The following is a 20,469-nucleotide window of genomic DNA, read 5'->3' as shown; positions in this document are numbered from 1 at the left end:
TCCCACCCCCCCACACCCCTTACCCTCTGGTAACCACTAAACTGTTGTCTGTGTCTATGAGTTTTTGTTTCTCATTTGTTTGTCTTGTTCTTTTGTTGTTTTTGGTTTATATACCACATATCAGTGAAATCATAGGGTTCTCTGCTTTTTCTGTCTGACTTATTTCGATCTTGAGAGTATAATCATCATCTTTATATCACCATACAAGTATGACCAAACTCGTACTTCCCTGCCAATCAAGAAAGCCACAGTAAAAATCCTGTCATTTCACGCAAACACACACACACACACACACACACACACACACACACACACACACACACACGAACGCACACATATGCATGCACACACACAGCTTTATTTCTCCTTTCTCTCCCCTTTCCTGTATAAATTATGAGTGTCCTTCGCAGTCGCCACTGTGTTTTTTTCCTTTTTCATAGCTAAACACAGTGGGGACTCACAAAGTTAAGATAAATGATAACTCCATTGCACATCCTGCTACATTCTAAATATTGTTCCAATAGTTTGGTCTTCTTTCTTGTAAGAGGAATCCTGAAGACTTTTGACACTTGTTAACACATGCTTCTGACCACCCTGATTTGTTAATAGGATCGGGAAGAGTTTTAAGAGCAAAAAAACAAAACAAAAAAGCCAAAGCCTCTTTTTAGGCTGTGGCTGATTAATATAGACCAAAACAAGATTTACCACTTCTGAAAAACTGTATGACACTCTAAAGTTGTGAGGATAGAAAAAAGGTGCCAGACGTGATTTCACTGGGCAAAGACACACTGACAGATGTCTCCAAATCATGATGTAATATAATGCAAGGCCCTCAAAAAGAAAAAGGGACCTATCTCAGAGGAATGATTTTTCCCCTGGGGAATGAGCCTAATCAGGCTTTCTCTCTCCCTGATGTGAAACTCAAGACACACACCCACAGAGTTTAATTATGTAAGTCTAAAAGACTAAAGGGAATGACTGAATTTACCTTAGAGAGAATCTGAGATTAAGAAAGGGGTAAAATGTTTAAGAGACAACACCCATTTTTTTGAAACTCAAAAAGAACGGGCCTGATAAAATATCTCTCATAAGAAGGCAGTGGCTCATACCTGTTTTGAATATATCAGGTATATTAAGGAGGTAAGTTGACAGCTTCTTCATGTTAATGCCAATGTTCATGAATCACTAGATTAAGAATCCTTTTCTCAGTTCCAATTCTGAGTCATTCAAGGTAGCATTGGTGGAAGATTCTAGAATACAATATTTATGTACAACTGTTGTTCACATATCCAATATAATCCACCTCTAAGGAGGAAGAGACGTGCTCAGTTAGCTTTCTTTTGTCCTATCCATATTGGAAAGATTCTTCCCTTTGGAAACAGCATAAGCCTATGACAACCTGCTCAGATCCTCTGGAAGATGGACATACACAAGGAGACGGGAACTAACTTTACTCCAGAGAAAAGTTTAGTTTCTTGTGGAAAGGCTCTACACACTGTTTTGTGTTTAGTGAAGTCATGAAAGTAGGCTAGGTCAGAAAAGAGACAAAGGGACAAAAAGAGACAAAAAGACAACAGAGAGAAGAAAAAGCTAATTGAAGGACAATTAAATGGATCCCTCTTCCACTGCCTTCCTCCCAAACCTGTATTTGGCTTCCTGTTTTGGATGTGAGCTGGAGTTTCTGGAATTTGACTTAACTTGGGAGAAGGTGGAGTTAAGTAACTATTTCTGCATCACTCCGTCACCCCTCACGAAGCTGCCAACCTACACTCAGTAAAAATGGGAGGATGATTATTTTCTTCCTTTACCATTTCTAAGCACAAAGAAGTTAACAGTAACTTTACTAGCATCCACTGAAAACTTGGGAACAGATCATAATCACTGTGTCATAATCACTGTTTAGTAGCAATGATTTGGCTTCAGAGGTAATGATCACAACAGGTAAATTCAGTGTAGGGGATTCAAATAGAGAAAACTCCAAAGTGTGAGGCTTTCAATACAGAAGGAAATCTTGGATAGCCTGGGGTGGGGGATAGCCCTGGGGCCTAGGAATAGAGGGGTGACGGATTCTAGGCATTTCCCTGGCTTTGGGCTTCTCGTAGAGATGTTTTGGACAGAAAAAGCATATTTACAGGTTGTTAAAGAATTTCAGAAACTGCAAACAATGCATGTGGCCCACCACTTGCATGCGTAATGTTTCTACATTGAATTATAATTCAAAGCAAAGCAATTAGAACAGATTCCTTGAGCATAATTTTTAATTGTCTGCATGGGAGACTGTATTATTACAATGACAGTTGGAGCCATGATGAATAAACACAAAGTACTGAAGCTCAAAATTAATCTTTTCATTTTGTCACAGAGGAATTTGAAACTGTGCTCTATGCATGTGAAGTGTGTTGTCTTTTGAGGCAAACTTAATGGAGGATATCTCACAAAGGACCAAAGATTTGGTCTCTGGGCTACAGAAACCAGTCATAGCAACTCAGAATCTCCAATGGAGGGGGATTAAGGTCTGTGGAAGTGGAACAATGAAAACATATTTGTCTCAAAGGATAACATTCAAGCCTTTGACTAATTCTATACAGTATAGCTTTTGTCACCATATGTAGAACAGCTGGTGGGTGATGGCTTCCTCTGGGAGGCCAGACATAACATGACAGAGTTTGGAAGAATTGCAGAGAGTATTGTGTTCAAAGCCTGGTAAGTGGGAAACTGAGGCAGAAGGGACTTGCCCAAATTCACACAAAACTAGTCAAAGCTTGATTAGGAACAAGAAAACCAGATCCACTAGCTCCCAATTCAGTGCCTTTTCTGAGAGTTGAATAATATAAAATTTCACATTTGCAAGATAAATAAATTCTGGAAATCTGTACAGAGTAGTACCTACAGCTGACAATACTATATTGCATACATAAAAATTGCAAGGAAGATAGATCTTATATTAAGTGCTCTTATCACAAAATAACAACAACAACAACAATAATAATAATAATAATGTTAAGAGGAAACAGGGAGGTGGTAGTTATGTTTATAACCTTCATGGTGGTGATGTTTCACAGTTGAATACTTACCCTCAAACTCATTGAATTGTATGCGTTAAATATGTACAGTGTATACATGTCAATCAAACCTCAATAAAGTGGTTTAAAAAGAAAGAAAAAAAGTCATTTTTGGAACATGTACTCTGTGCCAGGCACAAAGTTACTTATCATAACATGGCAGTGGACCATCAGGGACTTGGGGATGGTAGAGGTCCCCTCATACACTGCAGAGGGTGTTACGTCCCGAAACTTTTAGGCTACTGTTGAATGATGCCTCAGAGTCAGAGAGAAAGCTGTGAAGTAAGTAGCAGCTCCTAACCTATGACAATCAGACAAAAGCTCTGCCTCCTCACCCCAGGGAAATGCAAACACGTAACATTGTCCAGATAATTCCAACGTATTCATAGACCCCTGGAGTTGGCTCATGAACCCCAGGTGAAGAACGTCTCTCTTCAACTCCAAGTGGGCACTCAGAATGTGTGTTTAGAACTATTATCCCAGCACAAAGAGACAGCTCACATCCAATAAGAATAAAAGTGATTTTCATTGGAATGCAATTTGTAAATATTTAAACACTTATTTAAGAAATAATTAGGACCTCCTGTCTGTTTTCATCTCTCTGTGTATTGTTAATATCCAAATCCCACCAAGTTTTTTTTTTAAAAATTAATTTTTAATTCTTTTTACTATCTCCTAGCTGACACAGCTTCACAACCAATTAGAGAAATAATTGGCCTAATGAATTAATTATTAAAACCCAGCTCTGCTGGTGCTACCTCAGTGATACCCATGCATATTCAAAGCATCCTCCGCCCCGTTTTTGCAATAATTTAAACAGAAACGGGTTCCTTCCCTGATGGTCACCTGGTGATGAAGGAGAATTGCTTTTAGGTGTCAATTGGATTAAATGTCAATTACACACTACTGAAGTGTAATGGAAATTTCTGTAGTGTTTTCAGTATCTATTTTGAAACCTAATACACATGATTCCAAACAAGAGAAGCCATAGCAAGAGCCTGGTTGGCCCACTCTGAAACGTCCAGTCACATCACTAATCTGTCAGCAGCTAATGGAGACACAGATGAGTATGTGAGGTAAGGATCTTACAGAAACTGTGCCTGAAGCATTGATACATTCTACCTTGCAGAGGAACCTTGAAAACATTATGCAAAAGGGCAGATATTATATGATTCCATTTAAATGAAATGTCCAGAATAGGCAGACAGAAAACAGATTAGCTGCCGAGATGGAGGAGAGCTTTCATGGGGGAAAGTTTTCATCTGGGGAGGTGAAAATGTTTTGGCACTAGACAGAGGTGGTGGTCACACAACACTATGAATGTATTAAATGCTACTGAATTGTATACTTTAAAATGGTTAATTTTATTTTATGTGCATAAATAATAAAAATTATAACATTTTTATTGATATAAAAATAGTGCTTGCCCATTTTCCTCTCCTCTCCCCACACTCTGTGAATCAGCTTTCTCTTTCAGAAAAAATAAAAGATCATGGATCTCTAAAGTTCCTTCCAGTTTGGACTTCTCTGATTCATTATGTTTTAATGAAATCCTACTACGTATGAGTTAAGTAAGTCCTGTGCTGGCTGCCATAGAAACATACAGGGGGAAAAAAAAAAAAACAAAGGATGGTGCTTGCCTTCAGAAAGCGTACTGCTAAGCAGGCAGTAAGAGACAGACACATGAATTATTTAAACAAGGATACCTGATGAAGACAGATCCAGCCCAGGGCTGCTTCAGAGGAGGTGTTTGGTATAGGACAGAATAATAGCAAGAGAAGGGAGTGCACTGTTGGGCATATTCAGGCTAGAAAAGCCTCCAACTGAAGAAGATTTGGTTAAGATAGGGGTGGGAAGTAAGAAAGAAATCATGTAATATCCTTCAAATTGAAGGATAGCAAACATAAAATAAAATGCATCAGTATATTAATGTTTAAGTGTACAATGCAATGATTTTTTACGTTTGTATTATACCTCTGTAACCACCACCCATGTCAAAATGTAGAACATTTCATAAGTCTAATTATTTAAACCCACCAGTTACTTTCAGAAATTAAACTATATTGTCTAGTATAGCTTTATATAATCAGGGATGCAGTTTATGTCATGGTTTTAAATAAACCCAGGTTTAGATCGTGTCTTGAACTTATTTTGAAGGTTTATGTGACCAGGAAAATTGTAATCCACTACATTTTTCAACATTCTCTCAAGCTATTACACTTCCACCTATGAGTTCCTATTAATCTATGTCCCTATTAATCTATGATTGACAGTAAAATGAGCAACGAGGCATCTTCCTATCATGCCAAATCCCATGTCATCTTACAGCTCACAAATTAATCTAGGAAATCAATATTTTACTGAACATACTACGGAAGGATCCATAGTCATTTCTGAGGTGTTTCTTAGACAAAGAAACACTTAATAGGCATGAAGACGGACAACCGACACAAAGGCAGCCATTGACAGTGTGGGCAGCAGCCTAAGAAGCCTGCTGCTTCATGGGGTGCTCTGCCTGCTACTAGGGGATGACTGGATGGCCGAACATGCTCTTTCTTGAGGAGTTTGAATGAGACACAGAGAGAGACGACATATCAGGTCAGACAATTAAGTTCACAAACTCATCCTAGAAAAAGTGCTACATACCTCATTGCTGAATATCACTACGGTCACCTTTGAAGTACTCCCCTTGGGAAGCTATACACTGACACCAGTGCTTAGTCCACACCTCAAAGCAATTTTGGAACTTTTTCTGGAATGACCATCACAGCTGTTGTCATATTACCCTGGATGTCCTGAATGTCAGCATAATATCTTCCTTTCAACATTTCCTTTATCTTCGGGTAAAGAAAGAAGTCATTGGGGGCCAGATCAGGTGAGTAGGGAGAGTGTTCCAATACAGTTATTTGTTTACTGGCTAAAAACTCCCTCACAGACAGTGCCGTGTGAGCTGGTGCATTGTCGTGATGCAAGAGCCATGCATTGTTGGCAAAAAGTTCAGGTCATCTAACTTTTTCACACAGTCTTTTCAGCACTTGCAAATAGTAAACTTGGTTAACTGTTTGTCCATCTGGTACAAATTCATAATGAATAATCCCTCTGATATCAAAAAAGTTTAGCAACATAGTTGCAACAAGTTCACGGACTTAATTGTCAGACTTCATACAGTAGAGTAGGACAGGAGCAAAGAAGCACAGAGAGAGAAGGAAGCCAGCGGAAGCCATGACAGGAAAATGAGGCAGCCAGGTGGTAGTTGGTGATAGAGGAGGAGGCAGGTAGTGAGCTGACGACACCAAGGTAGGGACAGGGCCCTCCAGGGCAGTTACTCTTGAGTCACTATGAAGATGTTGGAACACAGCCATTGACACCTCCTGACAGAAGAAACAGCCTTCCAGTGCTACAGCTGTGAGACCTCACAGGCATCTTACCAGAAACCCCACCCAGTGAAAGAACCCACGTGCATCTCCATTTCTTGAAACCTGAAGGAGCTTCACACAAATCCTGCCTTATAGGAAATGCAGTGATATCATTTTAATAAAAACCTGGGGATATGGAGGGGGTACCCGGTCTTCAGAAAGAAATATAAATTATTTTAGGGAAAATAAAACATGAAGGAACAAGATAAATTGTCATAAAATAGGGAATAATTTTGGCCCTCCTATAAAAAACGAATTATCAGTGAGAAAAAATGAGTTTAAAAATATCTAGATTTTGAAATGTGTGTACCTTATGAAGAGAGAAATAATCTGAGGAAAGATTTTGTTTTTAACCCAGACAGATTTCATTTGATTAGTTTTATTCCTTACCCATCCAAACTGAATATATATAAGACTTAATTAAGACTTCTTGAGAAGCAAATGTGACTAGCCAGGCAATGAAGGAAGCCTTTTCAGCACTTCCGAATAGTAAACTTAGTTAATTGTTCGTCCATTGGTTCAAATTCATAATGAATAATCATTGTGGTTTATTCAGGTTTTAAGTAAATTCTGATAATTTATTTCATATTTTCATCTTCTAGTATTAGGGTTTTAGACCATTTTCCTTCCAAGGGTGAGGCCTTGGGCTTTAATACCAAGAAGAATTATTTTAAAATATATTTATTCTGTTAGTCAGAAAGATAATCAAATCATAAGGTTTGCTATTCACAAAAGGCAATGTTTGATGTACTTTATTTATTTATTTTTGGATGGAGGGAATATTCTAATACAGGGATCTTTCCACTTTCCAAATGTATTTCATCTTGTAAGAACAACTGAACTATCAAGCTTTATTTAAAGCATCATTTCTTTTTTCTTCAAGAAACACATCTGTCTTCACATCTACCATTTTTTCACTCTACATTTACTTCCCTGGAAGTAAAGAGAAGTTTTTACAAATGGAGAAATTAAAAGAGTATTGTACAAAAAGCGGAATGCAAGAAGAGACACATATCTCAATCCCTGGGAACAGGGTTTTGTTTTGTTCTGTTTAGATACAGTAAAGCTGCAAAGGGGTTTCATCTCTCATGCCAATTTGGATTAATGGATAAATGCTGCCAAGAGCATTGTGCTGAGAAACACTGAGGTTTCATCAAGGTTGCTGAGGGCCAAGTGGCCGAGACTGGTGAGTGGTGTCTGCCTGATATGGAGCGTCTGCTCATCCCACGTTAGGGGGGTTTGATTCTTTCAATGCCATAGTGAAAGAATCTATGTAAATATCAATGTTAGCTCTTATTTTTCTTATTGAAAAGCGATCGTGTTCAAGGTAGAACGTTAGAAAAAATAATACAGGTAGCTACAAATATGACAGCAGAAATCATTACCCTTCTATCACCTAAACATGTGGCAACATCGATAGATATTCTCTCCCTTATCCCCTTCTAGGTATTGTTTTCTAAAAAAGGAGTTGTGCTCATGTAATTTTGCAGCCTGATATTTTAACCTTGACTGTATCTCATGAAAATCTGCCTATCTCATTTAAAATCTTTCTTGTATTCCCCCGTATCAGTTTTATGCAGTTTAACAGCTATGCTAGTGTATTATAGTTTCTAATTTTTACTATTTTAATAACCCAAATATCATGGAATTTTTGTAGCTATGACTTTTAGCACCTACATGATTATTATATCAGAATAAACTTTCATGTGTGGAATTACTGGAACAAAGTGAATGCACGTTACTTTTGATGTATATTTATGAATAGCCCTCTGAAAATATTACAAAAATTTTTTTCTCCACCAACGTTTTAAAAGTTGGAAGTATATTTTAAAATGTGCCCAGGACTGAATAATAGTCTAAGATTTAAAGACTAACAAAGAATTCTATTGTATAGATCAGCAATTAGCTCTCCAAAAACTGTTTTCTGCAGACGTGATGACAATGAATCATGTTAATGTCATATTTGGAACCAGGTGGGTGACAAAATACTTTTTTAAAACACAAAGGTATAATGGAAAAGTTACCTGCTTGTCATGAATATCTTGACTCATTAGATGGGTCAGGATGTGATACTGAACTCTACTTTGAGACGTGTGAGAGAAAATGAGAAAAAGTTCCTACAAATAAGAAGGGCAGAGTGCTACACTCTGATCCCCGTTTCCCATCTGAACTGTATATAAATTAAAACCAAACTTATTAAACTTATGAAAATGGTCTTGGAAAATTATGGAAATTTTCCTCACTGGAAAATTCAATCTCTGAAGATTATACCTGTAGACTGTAAATCTGCTTCCAATACCTGCAAGTGAGGTGTGAATATGTAATCCATTTACCGACCCCAAATCAAATTCAACAAACTTCATCAGACAACCAAATTACGCCAGACACAGTGGATGCGAAGGCTATTAAAACCTGGTTTTCCTATTAAAGCCATCACAAGGTTATTGGGAGAACATCAAGATAAATATTTGGGGATCAGGGTAACAAGTGCTAGAACAGATGGAAGGAAGTGCAATACACTGAGACAAGTGGAAGCAACAAGCTATGCCTGTGATCATTCGTGAGGGTTTTATAAAGGAAGAATATTTTAAGATGGATTCACTAGGAAGACTGGGCTGAGATTTTTGATCAGAATTTCTGCCTGCTCTTGATAAGAATTTCACATGTCTGTATTCTAACAAATACAGTCTTCAGGGAAACTAAAATATCTGAAATGAGTACTGATTAGCAGCATTTGTCTATCCATTATCCATCCTATCTGTCTCAATCCCTTGTACTTCCTTGAGTTGACATAGTAATTAACATGGAGAATCAGACTCTCCAATGCACACGAGCATCTCTCAATTTGAAATTATCCACAGAAACACTATCTACCTCTTTAATATCATTATCCTGTCAGGGAAGAGAAGAAACTGGCATCAATAAATATTTCAATTTTTTTTCCAGTTGCTATCACACGCAAACAAAATTGCTTTCAGAAAGATATGGTTAAATAATCCAAATATTACTCATTAACTCATACTTCCATGAACTTCTCATCATACTATTGTGTTTCCCCGAAAATAAGACTTAGCCAGACAATCAGCTCTAATGCATCCTTTGGAGCAAAAATTAATATAAGTCCTGGTACCATATCATATATCATATCATATCACATCATATCATATCATATCATATCATATATCATACCAGGTCTTATATTATAGTAAAATAAGACAGCGTCTTATATTAATTTTTGCTCCAAAAGATGCATTAGAGCTGATGGTCTGGCTAGGGCTTATTTTGGGGGAAACACGGTATGTGAGATTGAAAAAAAAGCCCATCTCCACAAGTAAAAAAATAAGTACTAGAAAATCTATGAAAGCACACGTGTTACAACATCATCTTTCAGAATCAGACTCTTTATGTTTTGAGACATAGAGATTTGTTTGCCAAAATACTGTAGCATGAAAAGAAAAAGTAAGAATCTTTGTGCTTTTAACCACAACAGCTGCTTTGAGAAAAAAAAAGTCATCATAAAAATAGTTAAGCATGGAATGGTAATTACTCAACTTGTCATCTGATTGCTAGATAAAAACCTCCAGATTTGTAATTGCAATTAGCATGCAAACAAATTCACAATTCTGAAAAATATATGTCCTACTGGCTCTGTTTTTCAAAGACAATAATTTTGCCCAGAGATTTCGATGCATGATAAGTACTTTAATCATCCTAAAGATTGAATTTATAATAATTACTAGTAAAAATGTATGATGCAGATCGGATTTATAAAAATTTCATTGTTTGGCTAAAATTACATTCTAAAAGATCATTTCTAGTATTAAATCATGCTATGAATGGCAGACATGTTTTTTTAAAAACCCAATTAACACCATTTAAAATTTTTCATTAGCCACATTTCTGTTCTCTAACAGACCAAACCTCTCTATTTCATTACATACTTATTCAAAAGATGTAAGATGAGATGTAAGGGTCCTCAGTGTATTGCAATCCTACCACACACCTGTTACCAAATTTTGATCAATGTGTAAAGCTGAGTTGTGTTGTAACTGAATATACAATAACGGTCAGATGGCCTGTTGAGTTGAGAGGATCTGCAACAAAGTAGCTAACTTCAAACAGCATCAAAGAAAAATGCACTCACTGGCGTGCTGAGACTAGCCTTCTGGATCTGTGAGAGTGCAGTGGGAGCCACACACAGCTCTACTCACTGTCCATGGGACACAGAGCAGAGCACCTCATGAGTAACAACTGGGCAGCTGAGGATGCTTGCATGGACACCCAGTGGCTGGTTACTGGAAAAGGGTTTACACTGTGGGTTGTGCTGCCTTGAGTTATTCTGTCTTAATTCCTTTAAAGGCACTGCCCAAATGCCTAAAATTCAGAAGAACTGTCAGCACAGAAATGTTGAGCACCATTACTCCTTTAAGGGACCACAGTAGTGGTTAGGTGGAAGTCTGGCTGAATTTCATCAGAGCAGCCTGTAGACCTTACACAAGTGTCTCAACTTCCGCTTGCCTGGGCATCTTCATTTGTTTAGTGGGGGTCTTGTATCTCCCTTCTGGGAGCTTTTAAGAATCAGAGTGCCATTTTGGAAGTGCTAGATAGAGAGTAGACACTCTGATTTTCCTAATTTAGAGATCGTTACCTGGAATTTTTTTTGGTCAATCATTAGAAGAGTGACATAGCCACTACTTTATCACCCACCCAATTGCAAATAAACAAAAAATTAAAGCAAGGTTTTCAGCAGCTTATGGCTACATTTGAAATTGTAGATTGGGTTACCACCACCCATGTGACACTACTAGACTCTTCTCTCTTCTGCCTTCCTTTTCTCTGCTCTTCCCTCCCCTCCCCAATTCTGCTCCCTACCTGAGAAAATTGGGCATGTGAATATTATTTCATATTAAACATACACACATAGTCATAGTGACTCAATCTTATATTGCAACTGAATAATACCTTAAATAAATCAATAAATACTAACAGCACAAAATGGAATAACTGTAGTTCAAATCATAGATGTAGGTAGGACAATCGGGTGAATTTAGATGTGTTGGTTTTAATACTTAAATTTATATCCATCTTGGAAAACTCTCTTCTTTGACCTAGAACCCCTTTGGATAAAACAATTGTGCAAACCGCAGCAGTAGCCATATGCTTCCTATGAAATAAGGCACATTCTGACAATACAACTTCCTGTCTCCGTGATACTACTGTGTGGTAGAATTTTTTTCCAGAGAACAGTCAAAATGTTCTGACGTCAACACTACACTACCAAGCAGGCCTTTCATAACTGAATAAGCATGTGAGAATAAAGAGTGGATGTATTTTATTAGAAGACTAAAGCCACTCTGTCAAATTTTAAGTACTATTTCATTTCTCAGGATAAGCTTCCAGATTCTGATAAATTATATCACTCACAAGTTAGAAAGTTTTATTCATTGCTTTCAATTCTTTTTTTTTAATAGAAAACAAATGACAAAATACCATGACAAGGTATAAAGTAAAATAAAACAACCCCCCCCCCCACACACACACACACAGAAACGCACTCCTTACCCTTGAGCTTAAAATCTCCCAGGGGAGATCCAACATGTTCATATAGCTGAGAAACAAGGCAGGACTTTGCAAACGATGTGATAAAGATACAAAAGACGGCTGGGGAAACAGAGAAACGGAGACTACCTTATAGAAGAAGTCATATTGAATAATTTTTCAAAAGGCAGAAAATTTTAACAGGGAAAAATAGGAAACGGCATTTCATGTTAAAAAATGTTAGTATGCATTGTAATCACCTGGAGGGCTTATTAAAAGAGATTGCTTGGCCTTCTGTTTTAGCAGGTCTGAGGTTGCCCTGAGAATCTGACTTTCTAACAAGTTCAACACTTTGAGTCACACTGTAAATAGAAACACAGTGATGGAACAGGTGGAATAAATTCAGGGAATGGTGAGTTGTCTGGGTTAGCTAGAGCAGGGGACTTCGTAGATACAGGTAGGTTAAGGTCAGAAAGCAAAAGGCATTGAAGAAAATGAAGGACCAGTGAAGGTTTCTGAGTGTGACAAAGGCGTGGCCATTCTGGGGGAGACAGTCATTCTTTATAAAGATGTAGGCTCCAGCAACAGCTTGTAGGATGATCTAGAAAGGAGAACATCCGAGAGGTGCTTACTCCCTAGCAGAGGAAACAAGGGCCTGAACTAGAATGGCGAGACTGTAAAAAAAGGGAGGGGGTATCAGAGACCTCACAAGAGTGTCTCCGACCAATTTGCTATGGATACAATCAATATCATGAAAGAAAAAGGAAAATTAAGCTTTCTTCCAGATCTGAAGTCTGAGTGATGGCAAAGAAGACGACAGTGGTCCTGTCATGAGACAGGAATAGGAACAGTTATGCGAGTAAATGATGGACTTAAAGATACAGGTGTTGAAAATTGAGGACCACCTAGGTGATAAAATGCCGATCGGGAACTCAAAAGATGTGTATTTTGGAGGCAGGTACTAAAGCTTTGAAATTGGAAAGGATTTCTAATAGAAAGACTATGGAGGGAGAATTGGGCCAAATATACAACACTGAGATCTATGTCATAGGGAGGGATAGGAGACAGGGAAATTGGGATTTAGGAAAAGAAAGAGAAGAAGGCAGCATTATGAAGTCAAGGGATTGAAGTTACATACTGGAAGTGTAGTTGACAGTGGCAAATGCTACTAAAAATCTGAGGAAGCAAATAAGAGGTCATTCCAATTGACAATTTCTAAGTCTTTAGTGTCTTTAGAGAGTATCATTCTAGGAGGCTGCGAGGCAGAAGTTGGGGACTGAGGTGTTAACAGGAAGTTGCTGGAGTCTGAGGAGGATTGTTTCAGACTGAGAGAATGTGACCCAGCATCCCACATGTTTCATATAAAAAATGGAATTGATAAACCATTTTTTACAAAAAAAAAAAGTGACAAAAATATTTTGAGCCTTCAGAAAAGGGAAATATTTGAAGCACTATGGCCTCCAGTAAACCAGACCATTTTAAAAAGAACTTGAAGAGTTTGACACCAAAAAAAGCATTGTTAAGTAAATTCCATACAGTGTGTTAATTGATGAATTCCAAGTGTGATATTTTTAAGGGCACAGATGAATCATTTCCTTTGTGGTAAAATTTTCTGACTTAACTAACAAGACAGATTGATAGATTTTTTTGCCCTGAACTTTACAAAAAAATGTTAAAAAGCCAAATTGCAAACAACCCACATATAACGAAAAATGAAAATTATTTTGTAATATATATGTATATATATATATATTTCTTTCTTAGGATTGTTTTGTTATATATATATATATATATATATATATATATATATATATATATATATATATATTTCTTTTCTTAGAGGATAAGAAGCATGGGATTTTGAATAGCATATGAAGTAGTGATTGTTACGGTACAATCTTTTAGTGATAACCATGTAAATTGGATACAGTTTTTGAATAAATTTCTATGGATTAAATATTATGCATTTCAAATAGTTATTTTCACTCCTGTAGGATACTAGTATGCTCAATCAATATCAACTATAAGTTTGACTAAAATGATTTTAATAAAATTCATATAAGGAATTATTTTGTACAGCAAAGGATAATTTTGTAATGGGGCCAATTATCTTTCAAATAAATCTCATTTCAGAGAATTGTTCCTTTTTTAGGAAGGTAAACACATGCACAGTGCTTCATCATTCCTTAGGATATGATCCCTGGGCCATTCCAAGCAAGACAGAGCTTATGGGAAGAACTTGGAAATTTTTATGGGACAAAATATTTTAAAAGATAAATGAGGAGTGCCAAAAAAATGTATACAAATGGACACTTTGGTCAATGTTGCTCAAGTTGTAGTTCACCATAATCAGACGTGTCTGGACACCGATGATAACCACTTTGAGCACACCTCTTGTAATTGCAGAAGTCAAACATGTATTCATTTTTTGTATTCATTTTTTTGTTATCGGTACATATTTAGTATTACAATTTTAATACAGTTTTCCTTTCTTAAAATGTGTATATACACTTCAAATGTGAAGCACACTTCAGTAGAGCACAGATAAGATGGTGCAGCTTATCAACAGATTACAATTTAATATATAACCTTTGAAGGGACAGCCTGATACTTTAACGTGTATGCTCACTGTCATAATATTATGGACTGTGTCTCTTCCTTCCTGAAAAACCACATATATAAGCTATCTTCACATAAGATTTTTATTTTCCCACTCTTGTCATCCAAGAGCAGGAATGAATTGAATTCATTTTCTTTCTTTTTTTAAAAAAAAAAAAAGAAGACAAACCCCCAAACTTATGGTGACTTAAGAAATTTCTCCTCTCAGAATAAAATGATAGGATATCAAATATCAAGGGCTACCATTGGAAAGATTGTAAACATTGAGCTTAGAGGTAATCAGTCCTATGCGTTTAAGCTTAAGACAGCATATTTCATCAACTTTACTATGCACATTTAAAAAAGACAATAGTTTAGTGGATACCAGAGGGTAAGGGAGGGAGATGAGGGTAAGGGGGATCAAATATATGGTGATGGAAGGAGAACTGACTCGGGGTGGTGAACACACAACGGGATTTATAGATGATGTAATACAGAATTCTACACCTGAAATCTATGTAATTTCACTAACAATTGTCACCCCAATAAATTTAAAAAAACATAAACATTTTCATATTTAAGAAAGCAGTATGCATTTTTTAATTAATGACATAAGAAAGCATGTGTCAAGCTTGGTTTTCTCTTTTTTGGTGGCAGATAAAATAATGGTGCATCCTACAAATGATGGCATTTTAGATTCAGTAAAATAAAATACATGTTTTCTAAATTTCTTAGAATTACTTGGATCAGGCAGGTCATCTCCACAATTGCTCCTTTTTTAATGCTTACATATACATATCTTTTCCTTTTAAAAGTTGCTTCATGTTTAGCTTCTATTATTGCCTAGTTACATATTCCATTTGTCAGCACACAGAAATGATTAATGTTGTGTGTAGCTTTTTATAACCAAGACTGTTCTTTTTTTCTCTTATCATACATTTCTAATGAGGATTACAAATTAATTAGGACTAAATAATATTTATTTTCTTCAATAAATAAGATGGAAATAGAAGAGCATAGGTAGAAGTTAGTATCTATTCATCATCTTTGGCACTACCTCACAATATAAGTTTCACTTTAATTATGTAAAATAATATATAGCTCATTTTTCCTATGACTTAAGGGGTATATGAATTCAAAAGGTTGTGTGAGGTTAAATTATCACACCAGAACCTAGACATTACATTTCCTCCATGCAATTCCATACATTTGAATGAGATAAGGCTACCAATATGGTATAAGTAATGCTAACCTAGATATCAAAAGATTGAATCTGACAATTTATTAAGTCAATTCTCAGTGGCTTAATTCTTGATTCATAAAGGTATTGGTTTAAATGGTGCAGAAGGATCTCATATTCTAGGATTCTAGGATATTAGGAAAGAACTGAGGTCGAGTTTCTACTTTCCTCAATAAAGTTTTATTAAATAGTTCTCATTTGCAGAAGGTTTTTCTTGCTTTTTATCTCCAGGTTCCCCAGCTTAATTTAGCCTCATTAATTCCAACCAAATCTCCAGATGATCTTTAACATGACTTACAGCTTTAAAATTCCAAGATTCTGCTAAATGCTTCCTTCCTAAACTTCTACAGACTTCTTAGTTCCTTCCTTGCAATTAATTCCTCCCCCCTTCTGCCATCCGAGCCCTGGCATAGCTGTCAGCCAAGCAGTGAGGACAGTCTGTTCCTTTTTATTTTTATTCTTATGTGTGAACCCCTATAATTATTTTTGTGGCCCCTGTCTGAACTCGTTTTTCATTGCCTACATTCTTTATGAGAATGAGATGCCCCTGTCACACATGGTGGCATAAGGGAAGTCTGCCAATGTCTGCTCCAGGGGGCATGTGGTGCCAACACAGTTGACCAGACCATGAGGCAGGCCTGTGGTCCTAAGGACCATCTCACTAAGGTGACACACACAATTGAGCTGTATCAGCAAATTAGACTGCTTTCCCATGATTCATGTGTACCAATCTTTTCAGTCTTTTGTAGATTCTCCCCTTCTAGACAATTAGTAAAATATATTAACATGCTCAAAATCTTTCTCCAAATACTCTGCCAATACAAATTATTAACTTAAGGCACACCTTTGCATTTGTCTTTAGCTTCAGTATCTGTAATACAAAAATCAAAGACCCTAATGAACCCTAGTACATAATTACTGCATATTACCTTCCCAGTAACTTTACCTTATTTTTAAAAATATTATACTCAAAACTTTATTGGCATAATACACTTAGAAACGGAGACAAGGAAAGCTCCCTAGGAAATGAACTACTCAAATTGACTTTTAAATTTCTTTAACTCAATATTTTCTAGATCATATAACTCCCTCCTCTCTTTGTTATGACTTCCCTAATGAACTACACACATTAAAATTAGGAATCACTCTGCTGACTTTAAGAGAAAAAAAACAGTAGCATGCAATGAGACATAAAATCAATTCGTTCAACTTAAGGCTAGGAAAAGTGTGTTAACAGGCACAAAATATCAAGAAAGTCAAGTCAGTCTCTTTGTATGTGTTACCCACTCGCTATTTTCTTCTTGGGTTGTAGCTTTTTGGTAAAATGCTCAGATTGAGATTTTTCTCTTGCACATATGGAATGATAATCCCCGGACTAAAAAAATTAACTCCAGGGGTTTATGTCCCCTGAAACTCATTTTAACCAAGAATGAAATAAACATCCACCCTGGAGATGGTAAAGTTAAGGAGTTTTAAGTTTTTCTTTACCACTGCTTCTTGCTTATAGAACAGCTCTTTGTTCCTTTTTGATGGAACAATGGAATGAACTTGGGGTTGGAGGTCAGCAGACCTGGGTTCTATTGTTATGTCATTTATTTATTTTGGCATCAATGTTTTCATTAATAAAATGGAAATAATAAGAATATTTTAAAACTTGCACACAGTTTTAATGGAAAGATTAAAGTAAATAGTGCATATGAAATTTTTTTGTCAACTGCAAAATTGTATAACATGCTATAACATTAGAAGATAATGAGTTCTGAGTTATTACTATATTTTTTCTTGTATAATGTGCATTTTATTGCCCAAATTTGTGAGGGAAAAATAAGGATGTGCATTATACCTGGGCAGTACTAATTCCGTATCTATATAAATGTTATTCTTTCATTTATATTTATGAGCTAAAAGTGTAACTCTAGAAATCAATAACAATATCTGTATGCAAAATAATACCCTGGAATACGATAATCGGTTTTGTTGAACTTAACGACAAGGAGTTCTTGGCCTTCTATGAGGCATATGAATCATAAATTTGTTCCCGGTACATAAAATTTATTGTACCTTGTGTCTGTTGTCGTGTTTTGTAATTATTTGTTACATAAAATTTCTTATATCATGATATGTTAAAAATAAATGCTAAAATTCCTTTATAATACAAAAAACAAATACCTAAATATAAGCAAATAAATATTTAAATTAAAACATCAAAATGAAAGATTTTTTCCCCTGGAAGTTTGGGCCAAAAAGGTGGGTGCGCACTATACATGGCAAAATACGGTATGGCTATTATTACCAGCATTTTTAGCTACCTTTCTTCTATGTCTTTCAGTATAAATGACCACTTGGATAAACTTTTGCCTATGAAAAATTCTATCAAAATCCCCTTTCCTTTATTGTTTTCAAGGTCCTATTAAACTCAGGTTACCCCATGATGAAAATATGAGTGACACTAGATGATCATAAAGTCTAACCTACAGCTGTACAGCTTGGCAAGGACCATCAAGATTACTGACACATAAGGGGGAAGGAGGGCGGTGGATGAGGGTAAAGGGGATCCAATATATGGTGATGGAAAGAGAATTGACTCTGGGTGGTGAACACACAATGTGATATATAGATGATGTAATACAGAATTGTACACCTGAAACCTATGTAACTTGACTAACAATTGTCATCCCAATAAACTTTAATTAAAAAAAAAGATTATTGACAAATAAGACATTTGCAATATGTCAGTTCCAGTAATGATCTGAGTTAGGGATATAGATGCTTTGTTCGTGGGTCTCGTGTTCACTCCCAGAAGAAATGTAATTAGATTTTTCATTTCCTGTGGAATCTTTTTGAATGTTGGTATTAGAGCACTTAGTATTATGAGATGCTTTTCTTATTGTAACAAGACAACATAGTTATATTTCACCCAGAAAATAATGAAAAAAGAACTAATATTTTGAAGACCTAACAACTAGTTTTAGGACTGACAGCTAACAATGCCTCATTTACATACGCATTTTGATTTTGATGGTATTACGTGAGTATTAAATAAAAAGATGTGAAGTTAAATCCTCTCCAAATGAGTGTCATCTCTAGGGTGACTCGGCTTGATACATGGCCTCACCTTTCATCACACTCCAGCATTTGTAAAACATTTTTCCCATGTATCATGATAAAATATCACACTGGTGGAGATCCTTTTTATAAATATTTTATATAGAGTACTCGAGGAAAACTGAAGTAAATCACATGGACCAAACTTGCTCCGAATAAAGGTAAAATTAAAACCAAAAAGGACAGTCCTTTTTTCCCAAAAGTGGCCATGGTAGAATATGACATTTAGAAGGCATCACTCAGTCTTGCCACAACTTGACATAATCTTAAATCAATGAAATGTTTCAAGTTGCTACCTGGAGATCTTCCCAAAGGAAAGAAAAGAGAACAATTTTAGAGTGGAAAAAAATCTGATTCGTTTTTTGAGTGGAACTGGTGGAATTTTTGGGGGGAAAGAGCCACCAAGTAGAATAAAAGAACAGAGAGCATCAACTGCCACTGTACAGATTCAGGAAAGGGCCATAAACTGTTGACACTTTGAAACCCTGTGCATTTGTGCTAAACACTGTGCCTGGTGCACTGATCATGCACCAAAAACGACAAGACAATAGAAAAGTGTGCTCTGCAGATTAGCCCAGCATTAGAAAGAGCTTCATTTGCGACCTCTTAGGTGACCATCCAAAGTATATAGGACGAGTCACCCCTCCCATAATTAGAAATCAGCACGTGCACGCGTATGAAAAACCGCTAAGGAAGCAGTGGGTGTTGTCACCTAAACCCTGACTTTAAATTGGTCATCTGTGACTCAGCTGTGCTATAATGCTTTATTTACTTAAGAGATGGGGAATGACGTCCAGGCCGTGCCTGAGCCTAGAATGCCCTTCCAATATTCACCGCCTTTTTGGATATTAATCTTTTGGAATCCCAAATCACTTCTTACATCTTTCCCTAGATTTTCCTACCATCTCATGCTGTGGTACTTTATCTACATCATTATGTCACTGGCATCCCTAATATATGGCAGCCCTCCCTCCCCCTTGCTTGTCTTATTAAAAACAAAACAAACAAAGAAAAAACACCCACGAAAACCTCTCAGGTATCTTCAGTGAAACCTCCCTTCTGTTGTCTTCTTCCTTCCTTCCCTCTCTTCTCACCCATTCAGTGAATATTTATTGACAAGTGACTCTGTGATAAGCACAGTTCCAGGCACAGCCGATAGGTGCAGCAATTAATCCAAATCCCTTCCTTTATGGAGCTTATACAGTTGTGTGTGTGCACGTTGTTTGGGAGAGGGATGAATGGGCAGCCCAAGAAACTAATCATGGAAACAAATCAAAATGATATTAAATAGTGGTGTCACAAAGATGTAATAAAGACTTAGGATAGGGAGAGGTTACTTTAAATATGGTTATCTGGGATGTCTTTTGATGAAATGACCTGTGACCATCACAGGAGGGAATGTTCTAAGTGGAGAGAAGAGGCGGTGCAAAGTCCCAATGTAAGGATGAGCTTGATGTGTTGATAGACACAAAGGTCAGTGAGACAGGAGTGACGGGAGGGGTCTAAAGAG

General features: G+C 36.5%; 1 protein-coding gene across 7 annotated transcripts in view; it reads right to left on the bottom strand.

The window, feature by feature from the left end:
• Positions 1-20,469, bottom strand: part of PHACTR1 (phosphatase and actin regulator 1) — a 504,389-nt gene that overhangs the window by 408,917 nt on the left and 75,003 nt on the right. The window lies entirely within an intron of this gene.

The sequence above is a fragment of the Rhinolophus hipposideros genome (assembly GCF_964194185.1).
Source record: "Rhinolophus hipposideros genome assembly, chromosome: 8".
Lineage (NCBI taxonomy): Eukaryota > Metazoa > Chordata > Mammalia > Chiroptera > Rhinolophidae > Rhinolophus > Rhinolophus hipposideros.
The sequence above is the reverse complement of the archived record's forward strand: the minus strand, read 5'-3'. Positions and strand labels throughout refer to the sequence as shown.